We start from the raw sequence: 17313 nt of genomic DNA on the forward strand, positions 1-17313 counted from the left end.
ATGGTTGCCATGGTAACTGAAAGTAGCAATGGAAAATGTGATGGTTGCCATGGTAACTGACTATAGCAATGACAATGTACAATGGTTGCCATGGTAACTGACCGTAGCAATGGAAATGTGTGATTGTTGCCCTGGTAACTGACTGTAGCAATGGGAATATACAATGGTAGCCCTGGTAACTGAGTGTAGCAACGGGAATATATGATGGTTGCCATGGTAACTGGCCGTACCAAATGGGACTGTATGGTGGTTGCCATGGTAACCGACCATAGCGATGGGAATGTGTGATGGTTGCCACGATAACCGACCATGACAATGGGAATGTGTGAGGGTTCCCATGGTAACTGACTGTAGAAACGGGAATGGATGCTGGTTGTCATGGAATGTGACCGTAGCAACGTGACTGTATGATGGTTGCCATGGTAACTGACTGTAGAAACGGGAATGGATGCTGGTTGTCATGGAATGTGACCACAGCAACGTGACTGTATGATGGTTGCCACGGTAAGTGACCATCACAATGGGAATGGATGCTGGTTGCCATGGTAACCAATGGTCGCAGTGGGAATGTATGCTGGTTGCCATGGTAACTGACTGTAGCAACAGGAATGTCTGATGGTTGTCATGGTAACCAACCGTAGGAATGGAATGTATGACAGTTGCCATGGTAGCAGACCATGGTAGCTCCAACCTCATCACCCACCAGCGCATCCACACTGGGGAACGGCCCTACCTCTGTGAGGAATGTGGGAAGAGCTTTAGGAACAGCTCAATTCTCCTCAGGCATGAGCGGACGCACAGGGATGAGAGGCCCTTCCGCTGCACTGTCTGCGGGAAGGGCTTTAAGCAGAACGGCAACCTTGTCAGGTTGCCTGGTGTATCCTAGGGCTAAGGTTGATGGTGACATTGGCTGCCTTTACCTGCAGCTCAGACACAGCCTCACTGGCCTCGGGAGCAGAGGGAACCACTAGCTCAGGGGCTGTGGGCACCGGCAGGGATTTGGGAATGCCACGTTCCTCGGGAGAGCCATCCCCTGAGCTCGTGGGGAGCAGCTCTGCCGGCCTGGCTGTGCTCCTCTGGAGGGGCACCGCAGTGCCAGTCTGATCAGCTGCCACCCAGGGGTCCTTCCCCACTGCCTGCAGGGCAGGAGGTGGCTCAGAGACCACCTTGGAGCTCCTGACAGAGGCTGCGGCCTGGGATCGTGTCACACGCTGAGGGGGAGAGTTTCCTTTGGCCTCGGCTCTGCTGAGCTCCAGGTTTTGTTTGTCCTGGAGTCGCTGAGAACATCGCACGGGAGGCAATGGTTTGAGGCTGCTCTTCCTCCTCCTGGACAACCTGGCCACGGGAACAGTGCATTAGATGGGAATGGGAGCCGAGAACAGCCCAAAGGCCTGGACTGTTCTGGGCTGCTCACTGACACAGTTTTGCTCCTGCAGCAAGAACAGGACCCCCAGGCAGGTGAGGCCCATCTTGTCTCACCTTTCCCTGCCCGGGGTGCAACAGGCTGTGCCCCAACACACACTGTGTCCTGCCTGGGCCAGGCCCAGGAGCACCATCTGGGGCTCAGCAGGCCCACTGGGGTGTCTGTGCCCCCGCTCACTCCTTCCCTTCCCAGCACCAGCTCCTTCAGGGAGAGCTGTTCTCCACAGGCCCCTGTGCTCAGAGACACCTGCAGTGCTCATGGAGCTGGGTCTCCTTGGGGATCTTCAACAGGAAGACAAGGCTGGGACCACATGTGCCCCAACACGGCCCCAGGAGTGGGGAGTGGGAGAAGGGGAGTGGGGAAAGGGAGAGAGACGCTGACAGGACTGCAAGGGGGGAACCTTAACAAGGATCAGGGGATCAGAGAACTCACAGCACACACTCTCTGCAGAGATGAGGGAGACAAGTGTGGCCATGACCACCTGCAGAGAACACTTCAGCAGGGAGCTGTTTCAGGGTCAGGCAGCACAAAAGCTGTGCCCCATGTCAGGGCCGTCCTTCTCCAGCCCCTTTGAGGAGCTGTGCAGGATGAGCTCTCACAGTGCTTTGCCTGTAGAGCAGCTTTGGTGTTGAGAGAGATGGAAGTGCTTGGGAATGGCCCTGCTCACCCTGTTCCTTCTTCAGGCCTTCTATGAGCAGCTGAAAAAGCCAATTTGTGTATTCCTGCCCTTTCTGGAGATCTTCACGCAAAGCTTTCATTTCTCGCGTGAGCTTCTGGAAGTCCTCCTTCATCCATGATTCCTGGGGCTTTGAGGCCTCTGGTTCCCATCCTTTTTCTGTGAAAATAGACTGATGTCAGTGGGAGACTAACACTGCCCTCTTGAAGGGGAGACCACCCATCTGCCCTGGGGATGCTCAAATCCTCTGTTTTCAAGTCTCTTCTTCAGGGTCTCTCCTTAGGCCTTCCTGCAGGTTGTCTTTTCAACTTCTCTCTCCTCCTGAGAAATACTCACTTCAGAGGAATTAAACCTTGCACTCAAGGTGCAACCTGCAAATGGACTTTTTTGACTTATTTCTTCATGCAGGGAGGGAACAAGAAACTCACACTCAGGTCCCTCATGTCCAGCCTGTTTACTGATTTGTTTGCTCCACACTTCCTTTTCTTTAGAGAATCCTTCCTAATTCAGCAGCCTTGGAAAAGAACTCACTCATCCCTGAAAATGTTTGGGGAATTCCCAAGCTGATGCACTGTGGGCACCATCAGTGATCTCTTCCCCAGCTTTCAAATCCTTTCCCACCAGGAATTTGCTCCGGGAAGGAGCCTTGGTCTCTCTCCTGGAGCTCCAGTCTTCCTTGGGACATGGAGACTTTTCTGTTCCAGCTTTTGTCTGTGGAAAGGAGTCTCAGCACCACTGTGAGCCCTCAGAACCATGGGCTTGGAGCTCCTGTGCTGCTGGGGAGGAGCACTGACAGGAAGCCCCCTGCCCCCTCACTCCCCAAGGGCCTGGCCATGGGGGAGAGCCCAGGCCCTGCTGATTTCCAAGGGTTCCTTGAGGGAAGAACATTGCCCTGCCCCCATGCCAGCTGCAAAGAGCAGGGACAGACAAACAGCTGCCTTAGAACCTGGGCAGGATGGGAGCCAGCAGAGCCCAGGCTGTGCTGGGCAAAGCCACTGCCAGGGCAGCTCTGCACCCTGGGGGCCTGGACACCTGCCCGGGGCTGGGAAATACAGCAGAGCACTTCTGGAGGCCCTTGGAAGTGGGAATTTATGGACAGATGGGACTATTTGACCTCACTGTGCTGGGCCCTCATGCACAACAGGCCTTTGTCTCTTCTCTTTGTTCGGCAGGGTTTAGTTTCCAGGTACTGTGGGCAAGTCCTGGCCCTCACCTGCACGGAAAGGCTTCTCCCTTTTGGGCCTGGAGGAAAGCCCAGGAGGAGATTCCTCCTTTAGTGGTCAAGGGAAGGAGAGGAAATCCCAGAAGTGCTGTGTTATGTCTTTCAATCCTTACCAATTTTGAGGGATACCCTCTGCTAGAGCGGGACATGAGGTCAAAGAGGGACGTCCCTCTGACCAAAGTCACCCCACCCCAAAGGCCTCCTGCTGTGCACTGAAGGGGTTCTGCAGGTAATGTGCTCAGGGGAGAGAGACCTTGACTGGCTTTGCTTCTCTCAGGGATAACCCCTCACATCCCAGTGTTCCCAAGGATGAGCACAGACAAGAGGAATGGGATCAGCACTCACTTCCTCACTCGAATGCCTCGTCTATGAATTTCTCAACCAGCTTCACACCAACCGTAGCAGCTGGGCATCAGGGTCACATGGAAATAAAACAAAGAGAAAAAGAGGACATTTAACAAGGACCTTTCCCTGAGGAACTCCTGGAATGCATTGAGCAGGTTCTGGGGCAGAACACACCACCCAGCTGGCCCTGGAACCACAAGGTCCTGTGCACCAGGAGCCCGACAGCAGCGCTGGGGGGGCTCTGACCTTCGAGGCCACTCAGGCTCTCCTGGCCAAGAACCTGCCTCGGCTGCCACAGCATTCAGGCACCACACAGGTGCCTCAGCACAGTCCACCAGAACAGAGACACCCCAAAGTGTGAGACACTCCTCCTCCACACTGCACGAGTGGAGAGGGACCTCCCAGGGCCCTTCATTGTCCCTTGGCCTTTTCATTTGGGCCTGTCTTCTCAAAGACTTTCAGATGACCACAGGCAAGAGGAATGGGATCCAGCACACCAACTTATGAACCCAAATATGTCTCTTAGGGCACTCTGCCACCAGCTCTCCATTTCTGCCCACTGGGTTCACATGGAAAAAAAAAGAAAAAAAGGAAACTTCACTAGGACTTTTCCTTCCGGATTTGAAGAATGCATGAAGGAGCTTTTTGGGGACACACATATCCCTTATACTGCTCAAACCTCTGATGTACTTGAGGTTTTTAAATCACTTATTTCCCCTTCTATTACTGTCAAAACAGAAGAAACACAGCTCTTACCAGCTCCTCCCAGGAATTCCATGCCTCTTCTGTCCCAGGTCCTTTTCTCAGGGTTCACTCTGCAATGCAAGGGAAAAGGGGAGCAAAATCTATGGGGTGGGCACAGGACTAGAGAAGAGAAGGCAGCTGAGAAGATCTGGGGGGCAGCCAGGAGAGACAGGAGGCTGTGAACTGCCAACCCTTTGCCTTCCCTGGGGTTTGCTGGAACAAGGGCTGAGCCCTGCTGCTCCCCTATGATCCACCCCAGGGCCTTTGCTGGGCTTTATGAGAGCCAGGGACGAGCCTGCCTGGTGTGAATTTAGGAGGAGAATAACACTGATGACACACCCGTGTTTCGGCTGTGCCTCAGTCGTGCTCACCCCAAGTCAAGGACCTTTCAGTTGCCCATGATCTGCCCGGGAGGAGCTGCACAAGAAACCAGGAGGGAGCACGGCCAGGACGGGTGACCTGAACGGGCCAGAGGGATATTCCAGAGCCCAGAACGTCATGTCCAGTACATGAACTGGGGGAGTTGACTGGGAGGTGCCTCCCAGGGACGGGCTGGGCATCAGTCAGTGTGTGCTGAGCAGTTCCCTTGTGCATCACTGGTTTTTCATGGCATTTATTCCTCTCAGTACTTTCCCTTTTCATTCCTGTTATTGCTATTACTATTGTTATGACTATTATTATTGTTATTAGATTTTACTTTATTTCAATTATTAAACTGTTCTTATCTCAACCCACCAGTTTTACTCCTTCTGATTCTCCTCTCCTATCACAGGGGTGGGGATGATGGGAGGGAGCAGCTGTGTGCTCCTTAGTTGTTGGATGGAGTTAAACCACAGCAGTTCTTTTTGGTGCCCAATGTGGGCCTCGAAGGGTTGAGATAACGACAGACCTGACCAGGGTGAGTTAAAACAAAGCTGCTCTAACCATTCATTTTATCAGTTTGATACTCACTGGCACCAGGGTGATTTCATTACTCAGTGCTGCTGCATTTGTTCTCAGAGTTGTGTTCTGTAAAACCTCACTTGGTCACTTTGTTGTACCTTTGATCCTGGCTTGTGATGGGATGGAATGGCTGGTCAGGAGACCAGAGGCTGCTCTGTTGACTCAGCATCTCACCCCCCCTGCACTGCCAGAGCCATTGACTGGGAACAATCAATGGTCACACCTTTTACCTGTTCTCCTTGGAGACACAACCTATGGGGAGACACCTTCCCACATATTCCCCTTCTTTTGCAGTCTAAGTACCACAGCACTTGGGAATTTTGAAAATCCTTCGGAATATCCTTGGCATGTTGAAACCAGGGTGGCCCTGTTCCCAGGAACCAGGGTGGCCTGTTCCCAGGAGCCAGGACATTGCTGGATGTTTTCAGATCTTGGTTAGGTTTAAGCAACTACTTGCAGGTACTCGAACTCCTGGAGAGGCACTGAGGCTACTCAGAGCCCAGTGACAGGCACTGCAGCTACTCAGACCCGAACGATGGGTGATGCAGCTGGACCAGAGAGCAACAGGGTCCCCTCTGAGCCTCCTCTTCTCCAGGCTGAGTGCCCCCAGCTCCCTCAGCCCTTCATAGGACTTGAGCTCCAGACCCTTCCCCAGCTCCATTCCCTTCTCTGGACACGCTCCAGTCCCTCAATGTCTCTCCTGCACTGAGGGGCCCAGAACTGGGCCCAGCACTGGAGGGGCCCCAGCAGGGCCCAGCACAGAGGGACAATCCCTGCCCTAAGGTCTGCTGTGGATGGGGGGCTGTGCTGTGTATTGCAAACCCCGATTCCACTGGCACTGCCCAGAGGGGCAGACTGCTCTGTGATAGGGGCAGACTGCTCTGTGCTACCTCCCATGATAGCAATCGATGAGGGATCTCTCCCAGTCCTTATTATAAGGAAAAACAGAGTGTTCTTGCAAAACTTGAAATAAAGTCATAATTAGCTTAGTAGTAGAGAGTGGAAAGTTAGTGGTTATGCAACCTTTGACCACAGGAAAACAGAGTTTGCCTGGGAACAGAAGAAGCGATCTGCTGCAGGGAGAGGATGGCCCCATTTTGAAGCACGTGTGTGACAGCCCCTATTTTGAAGGATGTGACAGCCCCCATTTTGAAGGATGTGACAGCCTCCATTTGAAGGATGTGACAGCCCCCATTTTGAAGGATGTGACAGCCCCCACAGTGAAAGGCACAGTTGGATAAAACAAAAAGGGAAGGGGAGGCCAGCGTGCAGTGGGGAGGGTGTAGCCGGGGCATGGGGGAGTCTGTAACCCCGGAGTACCTTGGCCAAAGGAGAAATGGGGAGGGACCTGCATGTTGGGTGAGATGGGATAAAAGGGGGGGTGTGTCCCCTGTCCAGTGGAGAGACCTCACTGGGGTTTGTCCGGTGAACTCTCTCTTTTATTCCAATACAAGTTTTTCTTTAGTTTGCTGCTCTGTCCCCAGGTTAACCACGAGGCTCCCAACACCAGAATTTGGGGAATATTATCTCAGCCCATGACCCTTTTGCTGTATTTTCTCTCCCCTGTCCAGGTGTGGAGGGCAGTGATCAAGTGGCTTTGGGGGGTGCCTGGCACCCAGTCAGAGTCAACTCACCACACACCCACCTGGGGAGCTTTTGGGCTGAGTGACAGCAATTTAGGGAGCTCCTGCATTCAGAAATACCCATTATGGGATCTTTGAGGCTCAGAAAAAAAGGTGTAGGGAACTTCTGGGCTCAAACCCAGCAATTTCTGCTTTTTTAGGGGCTCAGAAACTCCCACTCAGGACCTTTTGGTCTCAGATATTGCAAGTTTGGGAGCTTTTGATCTCAGAAGCAGTTATTTAGGAAGTTTTGAGGCTCAGAACCATCCATTTAGGGAGCTTTTTGTGTCCCAAGTCCTGATTTAGAGAAATTTGGGGTTGAGAAACACCAATTTAAGGAGCATTTGGCTCAAAACCACTCATTTAGGGAGATGTTGGCATTAGAATTTCTGTTTTAGGCAGTTATTGAGCTCAGAAACATTACTGAGCTCAGAAATACCCACCTAGGGAGCTCTTGGGGCCTGAAACAGCAATTCAGGGTGCATTTGGGTCCAGAAACACTGATTTAGGGAGCCTTGGGGCTCAGAATACACCACTTTAGGGAACCTCAGGCCTAAGAAACCCCAATTTGGGGCGACTGAGGCTTAGAGAAACTGCTGTCGGGAGCTTTGGGTCAGGGAGAGCGATTTGGGGAGAGTTTTGGCTCAGAAAGAGTGACTGAAAGAGCTTCTGGACTGCAAAAGACCAATTCGAGCAGATTTCAGGCTCTGTAGCCCCCGCTTAGACGGCTCTGGAGCTCCAACCCAGCAATTTAGGGAGCTCTGGGTGCAGAAACATGAGCTGCAGGAGCAGCAGCAGCCCAGCAGGGCACAGGTGGGACGAGGGGCTGCACTTACCGGGTCGGGGTCGGGCACCGGCGGCTCCGCGGCGGGAGGAGACGGCCCGGTGGCTGCACTCCCTGGGCTCACTGTGTTGGGAAGTGCTCGTGCTGCTGGAAGACTGAGATAATTTTTAGGGTGTTTCCACCTCCTGTGATTTCCTGCTGCACAATGGCAAATACACTGACTGCCTGGTTTCAACAGAGGGAGGAAACAGCAGCCGGAGTGCAACCCAGAGCAGAGCAGCTGAATTACCCAGCGAGCTCTACACAAAATCTCAGGGCAGAGTCCTGGGAATCCTGGATTTTAAGTGAATGAGCATTTCCAGCAGCAGCACATCTGGCCCTGGGTTCAGAACCAGAGCCTTGATCCCACAGGTGGAGGCCGAGCCCCAGCATAGGAAGACGAACGCCAACGTGGCCCTCCCAACCCCTGTCAGCATCTTTGGGGGGCGGCGTCCATCGGCAGCTCTGGGGGGCAGGATCCGGGAATGGTGGCGGATCCCCGGAAGGGATGGGCAGGGAGTGGGACAGGCTGGGATGGCCTGGGATGGACCGGGACACCAGGACACATGGAGACCAGGACTGGGACCTACCAGGACCTGCTGGGAGCAGGATCAGAGCACACTGGGATCCACTGGGACCAGAACTGAGGCAACAGGGATTATACTGGGAGCTACTGGGACCAAAATGAGGGCTACTGGGAGTAACTGGGAGCATGCTGGAGGCCACATGGGATATACTGGGAGTGTCTGGGAGTCACTGGGATCGTACTGGTGGAAACTGAATCCTTCCTGGGGTAACTGGGAGTGACTGGGAATGACTACAACCATGCTGAGGGCAACTGGGACACACTGGGATTGTCTGTAACTATAGTGGGGATGACTGAGACCACTCTGGGGGCAACTGGGACCATGTAGGGGGCAACTGGGACCATGCTGGCAGCAACTGGGAGCAATTGTGAGTGACTGGATCTACAGTGGGGCAACTGGGATTCACTGGGACCATGCTGGGGGAAGACTGGGACCATACTTGGATTGGCTGGGATCAGACTGGGATCAGACTGGGATCACAGTGGGAGCAACTTGGCCCATGCTGAGGGCAACCGGGATCATATTGGGAGCAACTGGGAGTGACTAGGAGCATGTTGGGGGCAGTTGGGACAGGGAATGTCCGGAGACAGGGAATGTCGAGGGACAGGGAGTGGCCCGGGGACATGGAACAGTCCACGGACAGGGAATGGCCCCGGGATATGGAATGGCCTCAGGACACGGAAGGGCCCATGGAACATGGAACAGCTGAGGGACATGGAATGGCTGGTTCCTGCCCTGGATCCCACGGCCAGGAACGCTCGTTTTCTCCCTTGTAGGCAGCGAGGGGTGCTGGAGGGTCCCTGTGAACCCCCCGCCCCCAAGTCACTCCTGGCACCGCTCCGGGGCTCTGTCACCGATCGGTTGCTGCCCTGGGGCAGAGGGTTTGTTGCAGAGTTCGGGATTAAACCCAACAAACTCGGGCGGGGGGGCAGCCCTGGACACCAGGGCTTTGCTGCCACGGCTCTGCAGGGGCTTCCCACGGGGTCACGGCCTCCTTTGGGCAGCCCCCGCTCCGGCGGGGGCTCCTCCCCGGGCTGCAGGGGGGACTCCGCTCCATCCCGAACTCATCCACAGGTCACAGGCCCTTCAGCTCAGGTTCTCACGGAGCTCCAGCCGGTTCAGTGCAGCGGCGCTGCCCCGGTGTCCCGCCAGGCCGGGCACCTCGCCAGGGCTGTGACTCCTGAAACAGCGGCTCCGGGCACATCGCCGGGGCTGTTTCTCGTAAAGCGCGTGGCTTTGAGGAAAGGGAGGTGGGATCTCGTTCAAAGTGCAAGGGGCTCCGGGCACTCGCTGAGGCGGCGGCGGAGCTCGGACGCGGCCCCGGCGCGGTGGGACCCGCTCGGCCCTGCCGGGGCTCGGGGAGGCGCCGCGGGGAGCGGGCTCTGGCGGGCTCGGACCCCCGGGTCCCCTCCCCCGGGGCCGCTGAGGGAGCGGCTGCCCACGGGCTCCTCCTCCCCGCTGAGCCCCCGGCGGGCTCGGAAGGAGCCGCTGCCGCAGCAACGCTGCCTCGTCCGGTTCCTCTCGGGAGGAGAGATGTGGCTGCCCTACAGCAGGGCAGCGTTCCCGGCTAGCTAGGAGCGAGCTTAGAGCCACCTGGGCTGGAGGGAGGTGTTCCTGGGCTGCAAAGTGCCTGGGCAGGGGCTGCCGGGCACAATCCTGAGCACACTCGGGGCTGCTGGTTCCTCCTCCTTGGGAGGCTGAGCCCGTTCTGCAGCTGCCCTGGGCCAGGAGCTTCCAGGCGATGGCACTTACATGTCACGACAGGGACACGACCGGGAGCTGGTCCGCAGCAGCTGTAGAGTCAGAGGGGCCGGGCCGGGTCCTGAGCTCCCCCTTGTCTCCCCAGGTGCTGCCGCAGCGTCAGCGGGAGCAGGGACAGGGCAGGACTGAGCTGGCATCGCCCTCCTGAGCCCGGGTGTCCCACAGGGCCGGGTCCAGCTGTGCTCTCTCTTCACGGCCCATTCCATCTGCCCTGACAGTGGGGGTAAACTGCAGCCAAGGCTGAGCTGAACGAGGCTTTGTCACCACTTCTGATGCCTTGGGCACAAGATCTGGTGTGTCGTGGGCAGGGAGATGGCACTTGTTACCCTGTAGTGAGTCAAGGGGAGGAGAGTGAATTCTGCTCCGTTGATGGGATTGCAGAGGATCCCTTGGGTTCCCAGGCCGGATGGACCAGGGTGGTGGTTGTGGGCCAGACTGGGGGAGTGGGGGCTGGGCTGGACCAGGACAAAGCAAGTTTGGATTTGAGCTTAGTTCTCTCTTCCCAAGATTGCTGTGCCAGATCCAGAGAGAATTTGTGAGGGGGAAGGAGGATGTGAGACTAAGAAGAGAAATAATAGGCAGCTTCCTCTCCACATCCCACTCTGTCTCCCCAGAGCCTGCCCCTCCATCCCAGCCTGTGGGTCCCACTTTGGGGTCCAGTGACCCCCCCAGGTGTCTCCTTGCAGGGACACCTCGGGTCAGGGCTGAATTACTCTTTTATTTTCAGATAAAAAGTGGAAATTCCTGGGAATCCTGGAATTTAAGTGACTGAGCATTTCCAGCAGCAGCACAGCTGGGCCCTGGGTTCAGAACCAGAGCCTCAATCCCACTGTGGTTTCTGCACCCCAGCAGAGCTCTGCCCTTCCTGTGTGCCAGGAATTTGGAGGCTGCTGCTGTTCTTTCCAAATGTGTTGATGTTGATGAAGTCCTCCAGGACAGGGGAGGGATGATGAGCTTCCCCAGCTGTTCTTCACACAGACAGTCCGTGGGTGAGGGTCAATGGGAGGGGCAATGAGATGGCTGGAATGGAGCTTGAGGCTGGAATACTTTTAACACAGCTCAGACCCAAGGCCCAAGCCTGAGCTGACATGGAAGTTCTGGAATGTAGATGGAGCTCCTGAAGCCCAACTGGAGTTTCCGGGTATCTGGATAGACACTGGGTATCCCAGTTGCCCTGTGAGGGTGAGTAACGGGGTGGCCGACAGCACAATCTACTGGGTGCAAGAGCTGAGAGCAGCGAAGGAGGGAAAATTGTTCCCACTCTTTTTTTTTGTTTCAAGTGAGGGAAGTAGTTCAAAATTGCCTTTGGATAACACCTGAACACTGTTCCTTGTAATCTCCTCGATCAGAGCAGGGACTCCAGGGCATGGTGAGCAGCAATGGCTTCTGCCCTGCCCTGCTCTGGTCATTGGATCCCAGAGACTCAGACACCAGTTGCCACCAGGAGCTGCCCAGCGAGGGCACTGTTGGTTTCTGTGAGCTCAGGCCGGGGGCTGTGTGTCAGAGGCACTTGCTGGGGCTTTGTTCTGTCCCAGCCCTGCAGGAGCTGCTGGGCCAGGACCTTCAGGAAGGTGAGTTGGGCTCCAGGCTCAGCTGGGGTGGGCATCCCAGTGCTGTCATCAGCCTTCAAGGAATTTTGGGGCTGCATCCCCCCCTTCACCATGGGATGGGCACCATGCCCCAGACCCACAGCTTGCAAACACCTTTAACCTTCCTTACTTCCTCCTCCCCCCAGCTCTCTGAGCTAATTTTAGCTCAACTCACCTAAACTCAACCCCAGCTTTGAAACAAGAACTGGTTCTTACTGGTCTCTTCCTCTGCCCTCCCCTGCAGCAGCTCCATCGCAGCAGCCGAGTCTTCCCCTGTGCAAACCAAGCGAGTTCCTGCTCAGGCTGGGAACTGGAGAGAGGCAAATCCCTGATTTGGGGCAGTTTCCTCCCAGGACATTCAAGCACCATTTCCCCTTGGCCAGGTTTAGGTGATTTCAGCCTTCAAAGAACCAGGACTCGCTTCGTTTTCCCAACTCAGCCTTGGCTCCTGCCGGCTCTGTGTGCCCTGGGAAGGTGTTGTCTCAAGGACTTGTACAACTGTGAGGTGTTTTCAGCCCCAGTCCCCACTCCAGACCCCCCAGGTCACCCCACAAGGTGCTGGACGGCCCTTCAGACCCACCTGGGACAACAGCCCCAGATCCCAGGGCCTGGGCAGGTCCTGCTCCGTCCTGAGGCTTTCCCAGGATGCTCCCATGGTCAAAATATAAAACCACAAAAAGCTGATAATCCCCCAAACTGCCCCCCAGGCGGTCACAGCCTTTTTCTAACCCTCTTCCTTTCCCCAAGGCTCGTTTCTGTTCACTGTTTCCTGTCCCAGCCTGTGCTCGGCCCCGTTATCACTGCTCCAACCTCCCATATTGGACATATTTTCTCACCTGGTTCATTGTTTTTCCTAAATTCTTTTCCTGCTCTATCTTTCCCTGGGCATGCACTATTCCCATATGGATGAGGAGTCCAAAGAATTAGAGATAAAAGCCTACCAGTGCTGGGCTGCGGCATTGAAAGAGGTTGCGGAAGAAGAGGATTGGATCTAAGATCATGGACTTGCTTAACAGAGACTGTTTAATGGAGAGAAATCTCGAGTGAATGTTTGTTTTAATGTTCTAAACTGATGGCTTATTCCTGTCCCCGATTTTACAATGGTTTATTCCCACCAGAGTTCCACTCCCTTCTTCTGCATATTCTATTGTAATCCCTCCCCTCATATTCTGCACCCAAAATCGTTGTTCCTCTTTCCCAAAACTCCTCCCCTTATTTACCATTACTCTGGAAAGTTCTCCCAGCTCCCCTATAAAAGGGGGAGCCATTTTAATATAGTGGTTCACTCCCTTCCACCCTACAACCTGTGTCGAGTGAACTTCCCCATGTCCCTTCCCCAGGCTGCGTTATTCCCCAAGACAAAGTTAAAAATTAACAGGTTCAGCAAAGCAAAACTGATCCCACAAGAGCAATTTGGGGAATATTTATAAGGAAAAAACCCAAGGAAACAGGACAAGAATCCACTGACACAGCATGTGGATGCTGCCAGTGGGTCACTGGCAGCTGCAAAGAGTTTCTACATTTATTAAAACTCTCTATGAACCCTGACATCAACAAATTCAAATTATTACCAGCCCCTGCACCTGACATTTCCTCCATAAGTAAATATTCTCCAGATGTCCTAGTTAGAGCAGCCGGGAGCAGTTCATCCCTGGGTGGGTGTAACCCAACCTGTCTATTCTACACCCTCCATGTCATTTCCCAGGAACTGTTAACAATAGATCATTTGCAGCAGCTGCCCAGAGCACACCTGACCCCCCTCAGGCTGTAGTTATGGGTGATGTTAACTCCCCTCCAGAGAGTCATTAGCACCTCCACACCCAGCCTGAGAGGTCATGGCTGCTAACGGGCCACCAAGGATACCAAAAATATCTCAAGACTCACAATCACCCATTGTGGAACTCCCCGCCCTGGGGGAGGTACTGGGCATTCCCACTGGAACCTGAGGGTATATAATCTTGGGGTCTTAGGACTTCTGGCCCACTCATTGGATCCAGAGGAGGACCAGAACCTCGGCTGGACTGCGACCAGCACTCTCACCAACAGGTTTTCCTCCCCTTTTACTTTGGACTCAGAGGGACCACGTGGGGCTCAGCACGGGGGCCAACAAACACCATTCTGTTCATGCCCCAGGCTGCTGGGTTATACATCTGTGTTTTGTAGCTTAAAACCAATTGTTTGTCCGTATAATTGTATTTATTGCATTACTTTTATTAAATTGTAACTCTGACTTATATTCTGTTTTGAGTTGGGTTCATTTCTCCTGCCAATTTACCTTTAGACCAGCACACCAGGTAAGAACCCTCTGCCTGTGTTTGCAATGTAAGAACCAAAAGGATCATTTTTCCCACCCAAACACTTGATTTTTGAATAAGGTTTAAGTGATGCAGTGGTTTTTTATTGTCCCTAACCCCCAAATTCCTCCTGCCCCAGGCTGCAGTTTAGGGCATTGAAACAGGAGGTCAGGCTCAGAAGAGTTAACTAAGAAACTTGGGCCTGCTAACAAGTTCCTAACATCCAAAACGATCTGTGCCTGTTCTGTTCTACTTACTGGAGCAAAGCTTAAGAGAATGGTAGAAGTACATGTAATAGGCCTAGAGGCAATAAATTAGGATACAGTAAGATAAAGTAGACATTTGAATGGAAGAAATAGGCCAGGAGCCAGGGCTTTCTCCGAGCTTCAGTGAGCGGGTCAAGAACAATGGAAAAGAAGAGGGGTCAAGCTGATGAAGAGGATTTTGAGCCCCCAGACCCAGGGTAGGAAGAGCAGAACTACCCCCGAAATTGAGGGCTAAGAGAAGAGCCGCCCTAAGCCCCTCCTGAGCTCCACCTATACTCCACCTATACTCCATCTATTATTTATATATGGATAGCTGTTGTAATCACTTGAATATGCATTTAATCATATTGAAAAATTGTATAAAAACTGCTGATTTTGTGTGAAGCCTTCGAGCAAATTTGTCCAGCACAAGCTGGCTTGCTCCCAGTGCTGTTAATAAATACCTTTGCTGCTCAAAAGATCAAAGCCTCTGAGCAGTTTTTGTTTCAGACCGATTTTTCGGATTCAGCATTTTGGAGTGAAAAACAGGTGGGGAAGGAAAAGGAGGAGAAAACAGACCCACTGGGGAAAAACAGAGGATCCTACCATGGAAAATACTCCCAAAGGCATGGGGTTTGGGGGGAAAAAGGACTTTTGTGTCCCAAAGAGCAGTTCAAAACTATTACAGGCCACTAGAGTTGGGGCCTTTTTTTTTATTTGGCTGCCCAGGGAAGGGAAATGAGTCCACAAGTGCACGTGGGAATTATTCAAAGGGTCTTTTCTGTAGTGACCAAAAGAGAGGCAATCCAACCAGTCAACAGGAATTTCCACTTTTTATCTGAAAATAAAAGAGTAATTCAGCCCTGACCTGAGGTGTCCCTGCATTGGACCCCAAAGTGGGACCCACAGGCTGGGATGGAGGGGCAGGCTCTGGGGAGACAGAGTGGGATGTGGAGAGGAAGCTGCCTATTATTTCTCTTCTTAGTCTCACATCCTCCTTCCCCCTCACAAATTCTCTCTGGATATGGCACAGCAATCTTGGGAAGAGAGAACTAAGCTCAAATCCAAACTTGCTTTGTCCTGGTCCAGCCCAGCCCCCACTCCCCCAGTCTGGCCCACAACCACCACCCTGGTCCATCCGGCCTGGGAACCCAAGGGATCCTCTGCAATCCCATCAACGGAGCAGAATTCACTCTCCTCCCCTTGACTCACTACAGGGTAACAAGTGCCATCTCCCTGCCCACGACACACCAGATCTTGTGCCCAAAGCATCAGAAGTGGTGACAAAGCCTCGTTCAGCTCAGCCTTGGCTGCAGTTTACCCCCACTGTCAGGGCAGATGGAATGGGCCGTGAAGAGAGAGCACAGCTGGACCCGGCCCTGTGGGACACCCGGGCTCAGGAGGGCGATGCCAGCTCAGTCCTGCCCTGTCCCTGCTCCCGCTGACGCTGCGGCAGCACCTGGGGAGACAAGGGGGAGCTCAGGACCCGGCCCGGCCCCTCTGACTCTACAGCTGCTGCGGACCAGCTCCCGGTCGTGTCCCTGTCGTGACATGTAAGTGCCATCGCCTGGAAGCTCCTGGCCCAGGGCAGCTGCAGAACGGGCTCAGCCTCCCAAGGAGGAGGAACCAGCAGCCCCGAGGATGCTCAGGATTGTGCCCAGCATCCCCTGCCCAGGATTGTGCCCAGCAGCCCCTGCCCAGGCACTTTGCAGCCCAGGAACACCTCCCTCCAGCCCAGGTGGCTCTAAGCTCGCTCCTGGCTGGCCGGGAACGCTGCCCTGCTGTAGGGCAGCCACATCTCTCCTCCCGAGAGGAACCGGACGAGGCAGCGCTGCTGCGGCAGCGGCTGCTTCCGAGCCCGCCGGGGGCTCAGCGGGGAGGAGGAGCCCGTGGGCAGCCGCTCCCTCAGCGGCCCCGGGGGAGGGGACCCGGGGGTCCGAGCCCGCCAGAGCCCGCTCCCCGCGGCGCCTCCCCGAGCCCCGGCAGGGCCGAGCGGGTCCCACCGCGCCGGGGCCGCGTCCGAGCTGCGCCGCCGCCTCAGCGAGTGCCCGGAGCCCCTTGCACTTTGAACGAGATCCCACCTCCCTTTCCTCAAAGCCACGCGCTTTACGAGAAACAGCCCCGGCGATGTGCCCGGAGCCGCTGTTTCAGGAGTCACAGCCCTGGCGAGGTGCCCGGAGCCGCTGCTTTAGGAGTCACAGCCCTGGCGAGGTGCCCGGCCTGGCGGGACACCGGGGCAGCGCCGCTGCACTGAACCGGCTGGAGCTCCGTGAGAACCTGAGCTGAAGGGCCTGTGACCTGTGGATGAGTTCGGGATGGAGCAGAGTCCCCCCTGCAGCCCGGGGAGGAGCCCACGCCGGAGCAGGGGCTGCCCAAAGGAGGCCGTGACCCCGTGGGAAGCCCCTGCAGAGCCGTGGCAGCAAAGCCCTGGTGTCCAGGGCTGCCCCCCCGCCCGAGTTTGTTGGGTTTAATCCCGAACTCTGCAACAAACCCTCTGCCCCAGGGCAGCAACCGATCGGTGACAGAGCCCCAGAGCAGTGCCAGGAGTGATTTGGGGGCAGGGGGTTCACAGGGACCCTCCAGCGCCCCTCGCTGCCCACGAGGGGCAAAACGAGCATTCCTGGCCGTGGGATCCAGGGCAGGAACCAGCCATTCCATGTCCCTCAGCTGTTCCATGTTCCATGGGCCCTTCCGTGTCCTGAGGCCATTCCATATCCCGGGGCCATTCCCTGTCCGTGGACTGTTCCATGTCCCCGGGCCACTCCCTGTCCCTCGACATTCCCTGTCTCCGGACATTCCCTGTCCCAACTGCCCCCAACATGCTCCTAGTCACTCCCAGTTGCTCCCAATATGATCCCGGTTGCCCTCAGCATGGGCCAAGTTGCTCCCACTGTGATCCCAGTCTGATCCCAGCCAATCCAAGTATGGTCCCAGTCTTCCCCCAGCATGGTCCCAGTGAATCCCAGTTGCCCCACTGTAGATCCAGTCACTCACAATTGCTCCCAGTTGCTGCCAGCATGGTCCCAGTTGCCCCCTACAT

General features: G+C 55.1%; 1 long non-coding RNA gene across 1 annotated transcript; it reads right to left on the minus strand.

The window, feature by feature from the left end:
* Positions 1-2068: 2068 nt before the first annotated feature.
* Positions 2069-10580, minus strand: LOC135408320 (uncharacterized). The gene is made up of 5 exons (XR_010427494.1): positions 10137-10580; positions 7811-7913; positions 4423-4481; positions 3667-3726; positions 2069-2258 (listed from the first exon to the last, which is right to left on the minus strand). It is a non-coding gene; the product is annotated as an uncharacterized LOC135408320 (long non-coding RNA).
* Between the last annotated feature and the right edge of the window lie 6733 nt (positions 10581-17313).

This window comes from Pseudopipra pipra, unplaced genomic scaffold (assembly GCF_036250125.1).
Source record: "Pseudopipra pipra isolate bDixPip1 unplaced genomic scaffold, bDixPip1.hap1 HAP1_SCAFFOLD_327, whole genome shotgun sequence".
NCBI lineage: Eukaryota > Metazoa > Chordata > Aves > Passeriformes > Pipridae > Pseudopipra > Pseudopipra pipra.